Source organism: Heterocephalus glaber, unplaced genomic scaffold (assembly GCF_053883595.1).
Source record: "Heterocephalus glaber isolate CG9 unplaced genomic scaffold, H.glaber_assembly_v1.0 deba00000818, whole genome shotgun sequence".
NCBI classification, from domain to species: Eukaryota; Metazoa; Chordata; class Mammalia; order Rodentia; family Bathyergidae; genus Heterocephalus; species Heterocephalus glaber.
Window position 1 is genome coordinate 2,096,358 of NW_028258164.1, and position 18,830 is coordinate 2,115,187.

The following is an 18,830-nucleotide window of genomic DNA, read 5'->3' on the forward strand; positions in this document are numbered from 1 at the left end:
TTCTTTCTGGAGTGAAGTGGAATCTCAGTGTTGTTTTCATTTGCATCTCTCGAATGACCAGTGATGTTGAACATTTTTTCATGTATTTATTTGCTATTTCTACTTCTTTGTCTGAGAAATGTCTGTTCACTTCAGATGCCCATTTTTGGATTGGGTCTTTAAATTTGGGAGGTCTGATCTTTTTAAGCTCTTTATAGATTCAAGATAGTAGACCTTTGTCTGAGGAAGAGCAGGTGAAGATTTTTTCCCACATTGTGGGTTGTCTCTTCACACTGCTGGTGGTTTCTCTTGCTGTGCAGAAGCCTTTTAAAAAGAAGAGATCCCACTTGTTGATTGTTTGTGCTAGTTCATGGGCAACTGAGGTTTTGTTCATAAAATCTTTTCCTACACCGATGTCTTCAAGGATTCTACCTAACCTCTGTTCCAACTGGTTCAGAGTTTCTATTTTAATATTTAGATCTTTAATCCATTTTGATTTTAGTTTAGTGCATGGTGAGAGATATCGGTCTAGTTTTAATCTTTGGCAAGTTGAAACCCAATTTTTCCAGCACCATTTATTAAAGAGGCTATCTTTCCTCCAGTGAGGGTGTTTGGCTCCTTTATCAAAGATGAGATGGCTGAGTGTGTCTGGCGTTGTTTCTGCATCTTCTCATGTGTTCCACTCATCCTCAAGTCTGTTTCTTTGCCAGTACCGTGCTGTTTTTATCACAGTAGCTTTGTAGTATAGTTGCAGGTTGGAGATTGTGATACCCCCTGCCATGTCTCTGTTACCTAGAATTGCTTTTGCTATTCTGGGTCTCTTCTTGTTCCAAATGAATTTTTGGATTATTTTCTCAAGGTCTATGAAGTATGCTACTGGGATCTCAATTGGAATTGCATTAAATCTATGTAGCAGTTTTGGAAGTATGGCTATTTTCACTATATTAATCCTTCCTTCCCAGGAGCAGGGGATGTCTGTCCATTTTCTGATATCATCTTCAATCTCTCTTTTCAGAATGCCATAGTTTTCAGAGAAGAGGTCTTTGATTTCTTTCATTATGGTGATTCCTAGGTATTTCAGTTTTTTGGATGCTATTGTGAAAGGAATTATTTGCCCTATTTCTCTCTCAGTGAGTCTGTCATTGGTGTAGAGGAAAGCTATTGATTTTTGTGTGTTGATCTTGTAACCAGCTACTTGACTGAATTTGGTTATTAAGTCTAGAAGACTCTTGGTGGAGTTCTTGGGGTCTTCTATATAGAGTATCATGTCATCTGCAAATAATGACAATTTGACTTCTTCATTACCTATCTTTATTCCCTTTATTTCTTTCTCTTGTCTAATTGCTGTGGCTAATGTTTCCAGAACTGTATTGAGCAAGAGTGGTGATAGTGAACATCCTTGTCTTGTTCCTGATTTGAGTGTGAAGGATTTCAGTTTTTGACCATTTAGTATGATATTGGCTGTTGGTTTTTCATAGATGGCTTTTATCAGATTCAGGTAGAGACCATCTATTCCAAGTTTTTGTAGGGTTTTTATCATAAATGCATGTTGGATTTTGTCAAATGCTTTTTCTGTGTCTATGGAGATAATCCTATGGTTTTTGTCCTTGGCTCTATTGATATAGTGTATTACATTGATTGATTTTCATATATTGAACCATCCCTGCATCCCTGGGATGAATCCCACTTGATCAGGGTGTATGATCTTCTTGATGATCTTCTGCATTCTGTTTGCCATTATCTCATTAAGGAGTTTTGCATCTATGTTCATTAGTGAGATTGGCCTATAGTTCTCTTTTGCAATTGGGTCTTTCTCTGCTTTGGGGATCAAGGTGATGCTTGCTTCCAGGAATGAATTTGGGAGTATTGCTTCCCTTTCAATTTCATTGGAGAGTTTAAAGAGTAGTGGCAGCCATTCCTCTCTAAATGTCTTGTAGAATTCAGCAGTGAAGCCATCAGGGCCCGGGCTTTTCTTAGTTGATAAGTTCTTAATTACATTTTCAATTTCATTGGTTGATATTTGGGTGTTCAGAATTTTTAGGTCTTCTTCATTCAACTTTGGTAATTCATTTGTATCTAGGAATCTGTCCATTTCTTCTGTGTTGTCCATCTTATTGGTGTATAGGTTCTGGAAGTAGGTATTGATGATCCTCTGGATTTCTGCTGGGTCTGTTGTAATTTCACCCTTTTCATACCTAATTGCATGGACTTGGGCCTTTTCTTTCCTTTTTCTGACAAGCTTGGCTAAAGGTTTGTCAATTTTGTTGATTCTTTCGAAGAACCAACTGTTGGCTTCATTGATTTTTTGGTATCATTCTCTTAGTCTCCATTGCATTGATTTCTCCTCTGATCTTGATAATTTCCTCCCTTGTATGAGCTTTGGGGTTGTCCTGCTCTTCTTTTTCTAGAAGCTTGAGGTTCAGCATCAGGTTGCTTAATTGGGCTCGTTCTGTTTTCCTAATATGCGTATTCACTGCTATGAAGTTCCCTCATAAGACTGCTTTCACTGTGTCCCATAGATTCCGATATGTTGTATTGTCCTTGTCATTTAAGTGAAAGAACTGTCTGATTTCTTCTTTAATTTCCTCTGTGGCCCATTGGTTATTCAGAAGTGTGTTGTTCAATTGCCACGTGTTTATGAAATTTTTTGAGTTTCTTTTGCTATGGATCTCCAATTTCATCGCATTATGGTCTGATAATATACAGGGGATAACTTCAGTTCCTTTGCACTTACTTAAACATGTTCTATGTGTGAGTATGTGGTCTATTTTTGAGAATGACCCATGTGCAGCTGAGAAGAATGTGTATTCTGATTTTGTGGGGTGGAACACTCTGTAAACATCTGTTAACTTCATTTGTTCAAGAGTGCAATTGAGTTCTAGCATTTCATTACTTAATTTTAGTCTAGTTGATCTATCTATTTGTGACAGTGGGGTGTTGAGGTCTCCCACTACAATTGTATTAGTGCATATATGACTTTTCATATCTGTTAGTATTTGTTTTATATAGTTGGGTGCACTAGTGTTTGGTGCATAGATACTTATGAATGTCATCTCTTCCTCTTGGATTGTTCCCTTTACAAGGATGTAGTGTCCTTCTTCATCTCTCTTAATCAGTGTTGGTTTGAAATCTACTTGATCTGCCAAGAGGATAGCTACTCCTGCTTTTTTTCAGGTTCCTGTCGCATGGAGTATTGTTTTCCACCCTTTAACTTTCAGTCTATGAGTTTCCTTTTGAATTAAGTGTGTTTCTTGTATGCAGCATATTGTTGGATTTTGCTTCTTGACCCATTCTGCCGTCTATTTCTTTTGATTGGTGAATTGAGACCATTAACATTGATGGTTATAACTGAAATGTATTGACTTGTCATTGTCATGACCTTTTCTTTTTGTTGGGTTCTCTCCCTTTACATTTAATTTCTTATCATGACAGATGGGTTCATTCTGCTTTGCTTCCTGGGATTGTGATCTTCAATGTCTGTTCCTAGGATATTGTGTAAAATTCTTTGGAGTGCTGCTTTGGTATTCACGAAGTTCCTAAGGTGCTCTTTGTCATGAAAGTATCTTCTTTCTCCATCCATTTTGAAAGATAGTTTTGCAGGGTACATCAATCTGGGTTGGAGGCTGTTTTCTTTTAGGGCTTGGTATATGTCACTCCAAGCTCTTCTTGCCTTGATGGTTTGTGTTGAGAAGTCTGCTGTGATTTTGATGGGCTTTCCTTTGTATGTGATTTGTTTCTTTTCTCTGACTGCTTGGAGAACTTTGTTCTTCTGTTGTGTTTCTGGAATCTTAACAATTATAGGCCTATGTGTAGATTTTTTTTGATCAAGGCTATTTGGAGTCCTATATGCCTCACTTATGTGTATGTCAAGCTCTTTTCCCCTGCTTGGGAAGTTTTCTGCCATTATTTCTGTGACCAGATCTTTTATGTCATCTGCACTCTCTCCTGTTTCTTCATTGAGCCCAATCAGTCTTATGTTATTCTTTTTTGCATCATCTAGCAGCTGCTGGATTGATTTCTCATGTTCCCTTATAATTTTGAAGCAATTTTTCTTTTCCTGGTCACTAATTGCAATCTTATCTTCTCTATCTGAAATTTTATCCTCACATTGGCTCATTCTGCTGTGTAGACTTTCAATGGAGTTTTTCATCTCTTGGAAATCTATTTGCCTCTGTTTTATGGATTCCATTTGTTTCTTATATTGGGATTCCATCATGTTCCTGAGCTCCTCTCTAGATTTATTAATCATGTCTTGCACTAGGGGCACAATTTCTCCTGTTATCTGAGATATTATTTCTGATTTCATTTTTTCCAGATCCCCTTTTGTTGGCAGTTCAATGGGTCCAGGTGGTTGAGTATCAGAGTGTTCCATCTCATTTCCCTTTGGGGTTGCTGTAGGTGATCTGGAAGTCTGCTTTTGAGACTTATTTATGTGTTTTCTCAGTTCGACTGGGGCAGGGTGCTGTTAGCGCCTGCACGGATTACCTCCTCTGAGCTGGGAGAGGTGGGACAGGGGCCAGGAGCAGCGGTAGGGATGGTGACCCAAAAGCCCTTTCCTGTGGGGTGGGAGCAGTGGGAGGGATGGTGGCTGAGAAGCCCCTTCCTCTGGACCAGGAGCAGTGGGATGGTGGCTCAGAAGCCCCTACCTCTGGGCCGGGAGTGGTGGGAGGGATGGTGGCCCTGAAGCCCCTTCCTCTGGACCAGGAGCAGTGGGACAGGGCCTCAGAAGCCCCTATCTCTGGGCCGGGAGCAGCGGGACTCAGTACCTTGGTCTGGTGGTCTGTTGTCCTCTGTGTCTTTGTAGTGTGGAACCAGGTGGCTGCCTGTCTACAGCGGGGTGATTCGGCGTATTCTGCGCGACTGGGGACCTCGGTAGGGCGTGGGCAGAACTTCCTGTCTGCAGCGGGGTGATTTGGCGTCTTCCGCGCGACTCAGGACCTCGGTAGGGCATGCACAGACCTGCCTGTCTGCACTGGGCTGATTCGGCGTGCTCTGTGTGACAATAATCATGCTTTTTGCTACTAACTGCAGATATCTAAAATTACACATTTTTTGCCTATTGTGTTATAATTTGAAAAAGAATGGTTTCATTACATAATATTGTCTACAGATTCCCTGTACTATTCTAGTTTCTTACGACATATTATCATTACTAAAGTTTTATAGCACTAAATATTGATGATTACTAATTTAATCACAACATTCACCTAAATTCCCATTTTAACAAAGCAAAAGAAACTGACTACATTTAAATACAAAAACTGTGCTACCGGAAATAATTGTTTTCTCTAATTCCTCAATTTATTGAAAAAATAAAATTGGCTCTTTAAAGAAGTCACTTGAGCATGAAATATGGAAAGGCATATACATGGTATTAAAATTTAGATAATGCACTAAATTTTTGGTTATTCTTTTTTGCTTTTTAAAATTTTATGTGAAAATAAAATAAAATTTTATAACAAAATAATAAGAGTAATTAATACACTATGCACTAAATTTTAAGGTAATTTTATCACTTCATTTTCCACAAAACATTTCAATATTGACTAGTCCATGTATGGAAAATGATAATTAATTCTGCTGATCAGAAGCTTCTTCAAATTGTTTAATGACTTGAGAGACCTTAAACTAGCAGTTTTTAACAGTAGTTCCCACTTTAAATATGGTTCTTCACATGATAGTAGATATGTTTTGAAGGCTTACTCCCCCTTTATGCTCGTGCTAGGTTATATTATTTTTCCCAATTACTGTATTCACTGTCTTCATCATAGGAAGATTATACTTCCCAACTCCCAACTTTTAAAAAAATTTTTTAAAAAGAGTGGGGTGGGGAGGGAGATTTAGGTGCCTATCTAACTCAGTTCTGGTCTTCTAACCTCCACCTCCAACTTCTTGGAACCAGTACACTCAGACTTTTTTGTCCTTGAGCATTTGAACTAAGAGGAAGACTACTGTGTTCAGTATGGTGAACCAGAATTGGAAGGACTTGTAGAGCAAGAGTTGGAGTCGACTGCACGAGCTACAGTTATGAAGTCAGAAGGTATAAGCAAGCACAGTAAGCTGGTTTATAGGGCACAAACCAGTCAGCATTTATTGAGGCCTTACTTTGGGCCAAATATTGCTCCAACCACATCCCATGTATACCCCTAATCTTCACATCCTGGCTATGAACAGGCCATATTGAGGAAACCACAGTAAACATTGAAAAGATTGCAATGCTTTGTGACTACTCCTCCAGGGCAAACATAAACGCAAGAGAATTTCAGATAATACCAATGATGCTATAACATCACTACTTTTATGACTATTTTGATGCTGTTTGTTCACAAACGTTTTGCAGTGCTGATGTTCTCAAAATATTGTCTTGATGCTTTGTTGGTTCACTGAGCATATCTTTAGTGTGTCTGTAGAGTTACTCATTACTACTCATGAAGTAGGTACCATTATTCACTTTAAAAATAAAGAAATGGAATCTTCAAGAGTTTAAATGGTTTGTGTAGGTTATAAAGACAGTCAGGGTTAGAATTGGATTCAAACTCTGATCTATTAGATCTATTATCATAGATAGCAAAATTGGTGTAGCACTTAGTCACAGCAGTGAAGAAGAGATAAAAAGCCCTGAAAGACAGCAAGAAGGACTGCTGCTCCTCATTTTATAGTTTTCAGCTTCCATGGAGCCTGGATATAATGCCCTTATATGTACACTATAGTGGAGGTAAGGAGAAGGAGTCAGCTCTCTGCCTTCAGTGTTACTGTCTGTTGGAAGCACTCTAAAGCAAACCTACTTGTTTATTAGTATTTTATTAGGCCTTAATAAAATGACTTGTCACTTTTTGCAAAACCATTCTTCCTCATTAGGCTACATACATGAGTCCAGGCAGCTAAGCTGTGGAGGACTGAATGGCACCTATGCAGAATGTGCAAAAATGTGGCAACTAAGACTTTGCAGCTTGGTCAAGTTTATTGTGCCTAGTTCTTATCCTGTTTAAAATAAGTCTTATCTTCTGTAGTTCCTCAGTCCCTGAAGCAAAAAACTACTCTGGTGTAGTGACTCAGTTTCCCAGATGTCTGTCCATTTCTGAACCCAACTAATAGTGTTGAATTAATTCTTCAGTCATATTGGTCTCAATCTCATCACTTCCTAGCTGTGGGACACTGGGTAAATTACTAAAACCTAGTTCATAGGACTGTTGGGAAGTCAGAGAATACAATATGTAAATTCCTAGCACAGGGTGAGTGATGAAGGAATGCTGGTTTCTTTGTTGTTTATTATTCACATATATTCATTAGTGTGTTTATAAACAAATTTTCCTTGAATAATTTTGAGGCCCACAACTCCCAACTCAATAGTTTTTGAAAGCCGAGAATTTCAGTTTATCAAGATGAATTAAGCTTTTAAGGTAATTTTAGTTTCTCCTTTCAAAGGGAATTGGGATAATGGAAAGATCTTCCAAGTCAGGTCTCCTCGGTGGCCTCTTTTTACCACTCACACTGGTGAACATTGTTTAGCTTCATAGTGGTGGCATGGTGGAAAGGACCATGAATTTCTTAATCTGATTATAGCAGTGTTATTCTGGTTAGGAATTTCCCTTAAGGAGTAAAATGGAACTTGAGGCTGTAAGACCTGATGTTTTACCAAATCCCTCCCCTCTACACTTTATGAGCTTTTGGTAATTGGTGGTAGAGCAGGGAACTTCTGCTGTAATTACACAACAGGGGCCACAGTTTCTAAGTTGTCTGTTATCTGTGGTTACAGCCTATCAAAGGTTAGGAATCATGCAGCCTTCTTGCTTAGAGTTTAAACCAGGAGGTCTCAGAGTTCTGCAGGTGGCAGAACCACTTGGAAGACTTATTAAGACAGACTTTGCTGATCCCCCATTCTTAAATTTCTGATTGATTGGCTCTTTGTGAGGGTCTAAAATTTTGCTTTTTAAACTAGTTTCCAGGATATGATGTTGCTGGTCCAGACACCTAGAAATAGTCTTCTCATTTTTACTAAGAAATATTTTAATATTTAGATTGTGTTTTCTCTTTATAGGGAATTTACTACTCAAGAATCTTTAAACAAATCAGTATCATATAAAATAGGAGTGTATTTGACAGCCAGACACAGCTGAATAAAAGCCATTGATAGGAACTTGTTATACTGAATTTCCTATCAGACCAAAGCCCATGGCAATGGTATTTATTTGTATGTGACTGCTTTTTGTTTTTTAAAATTATAGTCATTAAATGAAAGTATAATGAATAAAATACCAAGATAGGTATATCTAACAATATAAAAATGTTTTCAAGAAGTGTGATTTTTACTTTGGGGAACATGGTTTTATAGAAATGAAAATAAGTTGTGTTCTGATTTGAGAGGCCTAAAATACTGGTAAAATTTATATTCTTTGTTGAATACTGGTGAATGAGACTTTCAAACATATTTACTCCAAAGGGGTCTATGGTATGTGTTCAAGAGGTGTATCAAGTGAAAGCCTGCATGTATGAATTATTTATTATGGGTCAGATATTATGCTAGATTATTTCCATATATCAGCTTTTTCTTTTTGTGGTACTGGAGATTGAATACAGGGCCTCTACAGTGGGCTACATTCCGGGCTTGTTTTTTGCTTTTTATTTTGAGATGTCTAACTAATTTGCTAAGTTACTGAGACCAGGCTCAAACTTGTGATCCTCTTGCCTCAGACTCCCAGAGTGTAGTAGATTTTTATTTTATTTTTTCCTTAAATTCTTTTATTGGTATATTTTACATATACAATACATTTACATTTATCATTGGGAACTTGTACTTTTACATGATATATCTTGGTTCTTATTTTTTCCCCATTCCCCTGCCCTCCCTTCACCCCTTCCACCCTTCCCTATTTACAGAGACTTTGTTTCCATTTTTTCCTTTTCTCATATTTTTTTCCTTTCCTTTCTTTCCTTTCCCCTTCCCCTCCCACTTCCCCTACCACTTAGGACCTTTTTCCTATTTCACGTTGTCAATTACTCACTTTCATCCTTATTTAAACTTTCTGTTTCTCACACCAGAGAAACTATTCGGTATTTACACATGTGTGTCCTATTTATTTCACTTGAGTATGGCCTCAATATGCATCCGTTTAGATATAAATGTCTCTAGTTTGTCATTCTTTATGGCTGAGTAGTACTCCATTTTATAAGAAAAAACACAGAACTTCTTTATCCAGTCTCAAGCTGATGGGCACTTACGCTGTTTCCAAGCTTTAGCTATTACAAACTGTGCTGCTATAAACATGAGTGCACATGTATTGCTGTGGTATGATTCTTTTAATTCTTTTGGGAAGATACTCAGCAGAGGAATAGCTGGGTCAAATGGGACCTCTAGTCCTAGTTCTTTGAGGTATCTCTATATGGATTTCCACAGTGGTTGGACCAGTCTGCACTCCCACCAAAAATGGAGAAGGGTTCCTTTCTCCCCACAACCCCGCAGCAGTAGATTTTTAAATCCTGACATAGCCACATGAGATAGAGCCTCCTTTTAAGATGAGTAGACTGAAGCCTAGCAAGGTTAAGTGGTGTGCATTGGTTACAAGCCTAAGTAGGAGAAGAGTGAAAGTCTCACTCTCAAATGTAAGCTTTTAATCAGTATGCCACACAGATTTAAATGTTGCTCAAAATTGAGAAGTTGCAGATGCTAGCTATCCACACTGTACCTTTTAACAATCTTTCTTCCTTCAGAGAACTCTCCTGTAGTACACAGCTTCTTTTTGGTTTCTAGTCATCGCTCTTTATTTCATGTTTTCATCTATGTGATGTTTAATTTGCATATTGTGCTTTTCATCTCTGTTCTAATAAAGGCCCTTTTTCCTACTGGAAACACTTTAGGCAGTATCAAGCAGGAATTTAAAAATACTTTTATTAACACGTATTAATTTACTGGTTTTCAATGTGGTATTTTCATACATGCATATAAAGCCAATTTGATCATATATCCATCCCCATTACCTTACCTCACACTTCTTTCTTCCCATTCCTATTCCCTTCATCTATAGGAAATTTAGCCAGGTGTGGGTGCATGCCTGAAATCCCAGTACTAGGGTGGCTGAGGCAGGAGGGTTGTCTCAAGTTCAAGGCCAGTTTGGACTATCTAGTGATTTCAAGGCCTGTCTGAACTACAGAGTGAGACCCTATCTAAAAAAAAATAGTAGGGGATTTTTTTTTCAAATCATACTATTCCTGAGGTTAAGTTCAAAAGCTGAGCGGCTTGTAATTAGGATTCTTGGATACTGGGAGAGAGAGAGTGGAATTCTTGAGTCCATTCCATTCCCTTTACCTCTGCCCTTGATGAGCTATATGAACTTGGCCAAGTTACTCATCTTATTTTTATCTCAAATTTTTCATCTGTCTTTTTTTTCTTTTGTTTTTTTTTGCTACTGGGGATCGAACTTGGGTCCTTGTACTTGTGAGGCAGGTGGCAGAACTACTGAGCTAAATCCCCGGCCCTCTTCTGTCTTTTGTTTTGTGCATGCTTAGCCTTCCAGTTTTGTAGCATGATCTTCTCTTTGAGCACAATATTTAAAAAGCAAAGAGACCAGTACTTTCAATTATTAGACTTATTTTCAAAAACAAAGAAACTGTTGAGAACTAGAATTGCTTTTCAAATGTCTTATGCATGCCTCTTATACTAGAGCCTAATTTGTCATGTTTATTTCATGTTGTAAGCAGGTAGCTTTTGGAAGAATTATTCTATTCTTGCTTTTACCTTTTATTCTTACTAAGCATTCTGTAAACACTGCTCATGAAATGCTTGATCTGACCCAAGTGCTTCTTTTCCTTCCCAAAGCAAAAGCTTATTAACACTTCAAAAGGTTTCAAACCATAAGATTCCCATTACTCCAAATACTCTCTCCATTTCATAGAGTTCCCTCTCCATTAAATGCTTGGTAAAGAGCATGTTCAATCTGTATCATCAGAAAAGTATAATACAGAAAATGCAAAGCAATATATGTTTATTTCCAGAGTATCAAAAACAAGGAAAGTCACATTAGGTATTATTTCAATATTTATTTGTTTATTCAGTTATCAATTTATGTCCTCTTGAATTCAACATTTACTGAGGATCCACTATGTGTGAGACACCGATGCTCCTAAGACTCAGACCATCTTTAATAACACTTGAATATCTAAGGATTTTACTTTGGTTCCCTGAAAAGCACACAGACATTTTCATCAGTGTAAAAATGAAAAAAATCATCAAAGCAAGTTAACACAGTGTTCCACAGCCAGTTCTTTACCTCTGAGTGTACCAAGGCAACAAGAGCCTCTTACCTTTATAACAGGATTTGAGGCATTTCCATCTATTAAGCATTTGCAGCAGGTGCTGTTTCAAATGTAGAATGGGTACTACCTCATTTAATTCTCAGAGTCCATCATGAGTATGCCAGTTTTATGTAAAAGCCATTTCAGTGAAAAGAATCACGCCACGAAAATGTCCAAATTAAAAGTCCTTTATAGCTGGTGACCAAGGATGAGCTCGCGCTCTCATGCTTCCTTCAAGCAGTGAAGCCCAGTTTTTACAGGGAAAAACCACACAATAGAATGTCATGATCTCATCTTTGAGCAAGCACAGGGGTACAGAAGCAAATTGCAAGTTAGATTAAAATTTAGTATTTGGGATCCAGCAGGAAATTCCTATCTTTATGGTTAGGGCTGCAGTATAACATGTCCTGTCCTTTGTTCTTAACCACAAGGTAAGCTAGGTGCTGGTTAACTTGTCACTTTGAACAAGCAGTCCAGGGAGGAAAAGGGGTAAAGTTCAGGCGCAGGCTATTGGGGGGTTTCTGGTTAACTCGCTTACCTCATTATACACTTGTGGAAACTAGGGCACGAAGAACTAAGTCACTTGTGCAAAGTCACACGCAACACAGTCAAGATTCAAATCTACTTTGTTGACTCCAAAGTTTATGTCAGTAACTGCAACACTCCTACAGCTGTTTACCTGAGAATGGTTTCATACTTTTGACTTTACAATCTGAAGCTGAATACCTCTGAGTTTTATTGTAGATGTGGACACGGAAGCATGAATGGTAATAATGGTGATGAAAATACCAATGTTAATAATTATAGTGGTTAATATTAATATAAATGGTAGGGATAGTTAGAATGATTGGATTAGCTAATATTATAATAATAGCTAATATTAACAGTATCAGTGAGCAAGTCATCTGTTAATAATAAAATAGCTAATATCAATAGCCTCTACTATATGCTAGGCAATGTTCTGTGCATCAAACATGGATTCACTATATAGTCTAAAAGCAAACTTTAAGAAAAGCCAGATGGAATCTTCGTGAGAGGCATCCTGAGGAGGTGGAAGGCTTATGCTGTATTTTATCTGTTAAAGAAACGCTGGTGCTATTAAGCATCCAGATACTTGTGAATTTGGGGAAAGAAAAAGGTAATATTTTAATTTTTTTTGTCATATTTAAATTCCATAGGGTTTGCTTCAGTATTAACTAAATCCCACCCTACATGGCAGTGAGACAAAATTGTTATCATATTTGATTTCTTTTTATCAATAAAATATAAAAAACTAGGATGGGAAAGTACAGTATATTTATCATGAATTGATTTACCTTTCATACTATATTTGTTCTCATGGCTTAGTTTTTTTCAATATCTCCACAATCACCCTCTTTGACAATTTATTTGTGCCTTGGCTACTATAAGTTGTCGTCTTTGTATTCTGGTGTTAGAAAAATTGTCACATTTGTGTTCTGATACCCTTTGGAGCTAACTCTTGGTTTGCAACACAGTTCTTTGTTTTCCAATCTGCATAATATTGTTTGCTCAATATTATCTCTTGCTATGCTTTTTAATTCCTTCTCTGTATTGGAATTATCCAGTGGGTTAGAATTGCTAAAGATTCTAGTTTAGTTCAGTTGGTACTTTTGAAAAGACTCCCCAGGACATTCAAATTTTTAGTGGGGGTTGAGAGCTGTGTTTACCCAGGCATGTTTTCTTCTTTTTCTGTCCAGCATTTATCAGCTTTTCATCTCTGAATTCCACTTTCCTCCCTTAGCACCTTTAGCAGGATGGCAACCAAGTAGAATTTCCTGAGCCTTGTCCTTTGAATTAAGTTTAGGAAGCTCAGGCCATGCACACAAAACATAATTAGAGGAGTGACTTAAGCTGTTTAGCAAATAATCCCATGAGCTTGAGGCAAGCAGGGGAGCCTCTGTGGTTTTAAGCTTAATTTGGTTCAAATTGACTTAGTAATTAAAGTTGATTAGACAGCAATTTGTATAGGTACTTTTATCTTAGGAAACCAAGCTCATAACTGATCATTACACACACACACACACACACACACACACACACACACATGGATTTAGTGCATGTGTCATTGCCTTAGCAGCAAGTGTTGTGTAATTCTGTGATTGAATTTTGACCAGTTTTAATGTGGCCTTATTGGTACTTGTAGAAGAATTATTTTATTACGTTCCCTTATAACTTTGTTGATCAGTTTTATAATTCTATTATATAATGAAGCAGAGCATAGTCATTATTCAGAATTATTTCTATATGTTCCTTATAATACTTATTTTTCTGTATAAAAGAAATTATTTAAAGAATGAGGAAGTGAGTAGGTCAGATAATTGCTATTATTTTTTATTTCTTCTTTTTTTTACTGAAATTATCAGTATAATGTAGCTTTTCTTGGTTATACTTTCTTTTGAATATTTTTATTTTGTAGAGGAATTCTACTACTCACTTTTTAGAATCGATAATTATTTCTACAGCAGTTACATAATTATCAAGTGATTAAATAGTTAAGAATTAAATTATCACTTTGAATATTGATATTCTTAGGCTTTATATTAATAATTTATATTGTGTTAGAAATTATTGACACAAAAATAATTTATGGAAGGCTTTCTTCATATGGAACAAAAACTCTAGAGAGTCTTCCAGATCTTCCCAGTCTCCTCTTTCAATAAACATGGTCTGAACCATGTTGGTTAGCTTTTCAATTTTTATTTTTTGATATTCTTTTATCATACAGGATAATACACAGACATTTCAGGTAGATACAAAGAAAAAAATAAAAATCACTCAAAATCCAATCTTGGGTGTTTCTTTCTTAATGGACATGAAGAATGGGCATTAGTTCCTGAGTGGGTAGCTTATTTCACATTTATTATTTTGAAAGTCACAATCTTCCTTTTTGTGTATCATTTCTGTTCCAGTTGTGATATTTTGTTCCTCACTGAGAACAGTGACTCAATTTTTCTTAAAATACCTTGAATGCTCTGAAAGATTTGAACTTAGCGTACATGTATGTTCTATGTGAAATGAAGCAAAATCATATACTCTTTACTCATAATGCTGGCATTCTGTGTTCTGGACAGATTTGAACATCTTTTGGATGAGTTTCTCTAAACCTCATTTAAACTTATGTGAATAGGACAGCTCAACAGCTGAGGAAAGAGACACCCAGTATTCTGACAGTTGTTTGTGACACTGCATCACTTCTTCCCCCAAAGGTTTCAAAATTCATTTCCTTTAAGATGATTTTCTTGACTGATGTCCTCATCTAATCTTCTATATTCATCTTTGCAAACCCATTTTGGAGACCCAGAGCCAGGAAGCATGATCTTTGTAATTTTTGATTATATGGCATGGCACTCTAAAATTCAGTTGACTTCATATTGATTTGCTCTTGTAGGTGACTGAGTTGTTCTCCCCTTTCATTTGTTTCCTCTGAATGGCATGAAAGCTCATTTTAGGGTCTCGGAAGGAAAGGGGCAAGTCAAGCCTTCCATTTCTTTAATATATTTTCTTGCTCCCCTTCCCTGATTCTCCAGGACCTCTTATGGGTTTGTTTATGATTTTTATTTATTAAAGTTGAAGTTTTTATTTATTAAAGTATGGCAAAGACAAGATTTAGAAAAGATTCACTCTGCTGGAAATATTTTTCTACAAAATATATTAAATATGAAATGCTCCATATATCCTAAAAAACCTGCTAATCACTCTGTAACTTTAGAGTTGAGATTCTTTAAGATTTATATTCTGCTATATTTAATCATTTGTAAAACTTATATTTGGTTTACATTTAAATCTGTCTATTCTTTTTCATAATGGCCCATGCTTGCTGTAATATTACTGTTCCTTTCATTATCTTAAACACCTTTGGTGTGAATTCCCATAGAGAGAGTTCTATTATTTGTGGATCCTTCAGGATTGCCTTTCCCATTTGACTTGCAGCACTTATCTTTTGGTGCACTGGTGAAGGTATCTCCTTATTGAGGCTTTATGGTTGCCAGCTAAGTGTACCACAGAGCCTGTCCTAGGCCACTTCCATTGATTCCTCCTCCTGAGGTTTCCAAGGGTGAGTTGTGAGAACTTAGGCTCCATATCTGCAGGCAGTGGAGACCAGGAGCCCTGATTACTTACAAGACTGATTTGATCCAGGCCTGAGACACAGTGCTCACATCTGTGTTATGTTTTTTTGCATGGGTTGGGTGGGGGTGTTCTCCCCACCAGACCTTTCCTAGCTTCCAGGTCAGTGACCGGTGTAGCCTGTGCACTACTTGTGGCATCTTTACTTTTGCCCCTTGGATATATTTATTCCAGTTACCTCTGTAAAGTTTGGACTGTACTCCCAAGCATTACTGTTGATTCTCTTCATTTATGGCATTTGAAGATTTTCTTATTTGCTTCAAGCTCAGTGATGTACTTTTCCTATTGTGTTACCTAGCATTATTATGTGTTTGCAAAGAGAGGAAAGATTTATGTTTCAGCTTAGCCTACCATGTGAATATGAAATCTTAATTATAGATCAAAATAAATCTCATTCACTTTGGCAGATGTTCTTTCCACTATCCATTCTTTTCTTGTATCTTGCTAATATTTTTCATAGTGACTATGCTGAACTAAATAATAATTTTCTCACCTTCCCTTGCAACTAGAAATGGTGAAATAATGCTGGTCAATATGACTAATAACAACCATAAGGTTATATTGATCCATCTGGAACTCGGATTTTTCACTTTTCCCAATCTTGACCCTGACTTAATGTTTGGAAGGACAGAAACCATTTTGTGGCTGGAAGCGGCATCCATGGAGACAGAGACCAATGTGCTAAGGATAGTGGAACAAAAAAGCTGGAAAGAACCTGGAGAACTGGTGATATTGAGAAATAATATCAAAGGAAATATACTCCTGTATGTGGACACAAATTCTGATTTGTGTAAGCCATGGTCAATGGGCTTTTCTTGTTGGTATTTGTGGATAAGCACACTCCTAATTGATATATCTCTGTCATAGTTGGAATGTTGGTATTAGGTATTAAAAACAAAAGTGGGAAGACTCTCCTATGGATGACTTCCAATTTGTATTAGGTTATAGAAATAGTAATTGATTATTGACATATTTAACAAGAATTAAAAAAAATTTATAGACAAACCAACACAAATCCAGCCTAGTAATACTGGCACTGTGATTTTAGTTTAAAATGCTGGCATAGGTTTATTTAATATGACCAATTAAATAAAAACTCTACTATTTAAATTTGATGGCTTTATGACAAAGTGTCAAGGCAAACTTTTGTAATAAAGTCTGTTGACATGTTACTTCAAAGAAGAGAACTGTACTTGACTTCTGATTTATTAAATATTTTAAACTTCAAATTTTGTATTACTTGTGCATCTGGTTAATATATAGTGCGACATAGCATTTTATAACACACTGTATGTAAAACATAGTAAATATGACCAGAGTGGAGAATTTAATAAATTAATAGGGAAGGAATTCTAAGTAACTTATTCAATGGCTCAGTTTAAAAAAATCCTTATGTAAATAGAGTGGGGAATGGAACAATACATACATAATTTTTATGGAGAAATGTAAATTTCATTTACAACTTCCAGAGTGTGTTTGTGTTTTCCTTCATGTATATTCCTCCTTTTGAATTGTGCAGTGACAAGACAGTACATAAGATGGCAGTAGGAGATTACAAATATTCTCTCTCAGAATGATATCCTACACTCCAATGAATTGGCCCATGAAGTATAATAAACACAATTATATAATAGCTAGCTTGGACTACTAGATTTATTGATATTATTTTCACTGACGGCACACTTCCTTTTTAATTTAAAGAAGAAAGCCACTAATTTTGAGTTCACATACATTTTTAAAAGGAATCATACAAAATGTTATATTTTGGATCATTTTTCTCTGCTAAACTCTTTAAAATAAAATTTTACATATTTTCCTAGAGTCGTGACTTAAGATAATAAGCCAAGGTTTTTAAAATATTGTCTTAAAATGAAGTACACTGCTTACTGTATACTTTATAAAAAAGTCTATTTCCAAAAGTTAACTAATTCATTATTGTTTTTCCTATCGATTATTGGATTGGACTTTTCAAAGATTATGTAATTATTTTATTTAATTTTTTTGTGTTCAAGATCTAACCTAGAGCTGTGTGCATTGTTATTATTTTAAATCTTAAAAATTAGAGATGAACTAGATTTTCCAGGATGTTAATTATAGGTACAAGAGATTGATAATAAGCTTTATGTCCTCTACTGCTTCTAAAAATGAATGTATTGTTTTGTGTCTCTCACTATCAGAAGTCCAGAAATAAAGAAGAGGCATAAATAAAGACTATATAAGGATGACAAGTGAAAAACCTGGAGAAAAAATTTTAATATTAAACTTATACTGATTTGTTTCTGAAATGATTTCTGCATTCCTTTGCATCAGTTCAAAAGCACCAAGGGACCATCTGAATGTGGACAATTCTGTATATTTGTCAACTAAATCAGAAAAGAAAACATCAGATTTTTCCAAATAGAATCTATGTACAGGAATCTCAATATAGATTTCTTCTTATCCTTACAGAACAGAAATCCTTAAACCATTGAATAGATTAGCACAGGAGAAACACTTCATAGATGACAAATATGATCTCGTTCAAGTATTACTTTTCTTATATAAAGGAAACTGCATTTCACTTCTCCCATTATCAGAATATTAAGTGGTATAACATTTTTTTCTAAATGCCTAAACACTGAGGATTTTGGATTTTTTTCCTATTGGGTTAAATTTTGTACTCTTAGGATAAAGGATATAGCATTGGTAAACAATTTTAAATTATGAAACAGTTTATTTCTACTCCCATTCAGTTATTTATTATTTCAAGTGTATATTAACATTTTAAAATCACCTTCCTAGTAATTTTTCTTTAACATTTACAATAAAATTTACTTTTAATTTAATAATATTATATTTACTCTTTACTTGATTTTTCTAAAGTTTTAGCAGTGAAACATGCTTCCATGGGAAGTTTCTAAATTTTTACTGTTAAAAAGAAACTCCATTCTTTATATTTGTAGTCTTACGTTCATAGTTTTTATATTCAGACCCTTGTTTGTTTTAGTTCTGTGTACCCACTATAACTATAAACCAGTTTTCACCCATTCAATGTCGATGAACAACACAATTCCACTTATGCTTCCTCAATAAACTTCCACGATGAATATCTCTCAGAACAGAGATTTGTTTGGGCATCTTCTATGGTTTATGTCTAGATGCCCCCTTACAGCCTCATGTGATTATAGGCAGGACCTTTGGCAAGTGATTGGAATATGGGCTTGACGTTTGGAGGTGGGGGCTGGTTGGACGAGAGGTCATGGGGGCATGGCCTGGAAGGCTTCATCTCCCTTCCTAGCTCCTTCCCTGGCTCTCTGCTTCCTGTCTGTCATGCTGTGAGCATATCTCCTCTTCCCTGCAGTTCTCCTTGGACTCTGGACTATAAATATGCGCCAAAATAAATCTCTCTAAGTTGTGGGTGTCAGGTATTGTGTTTC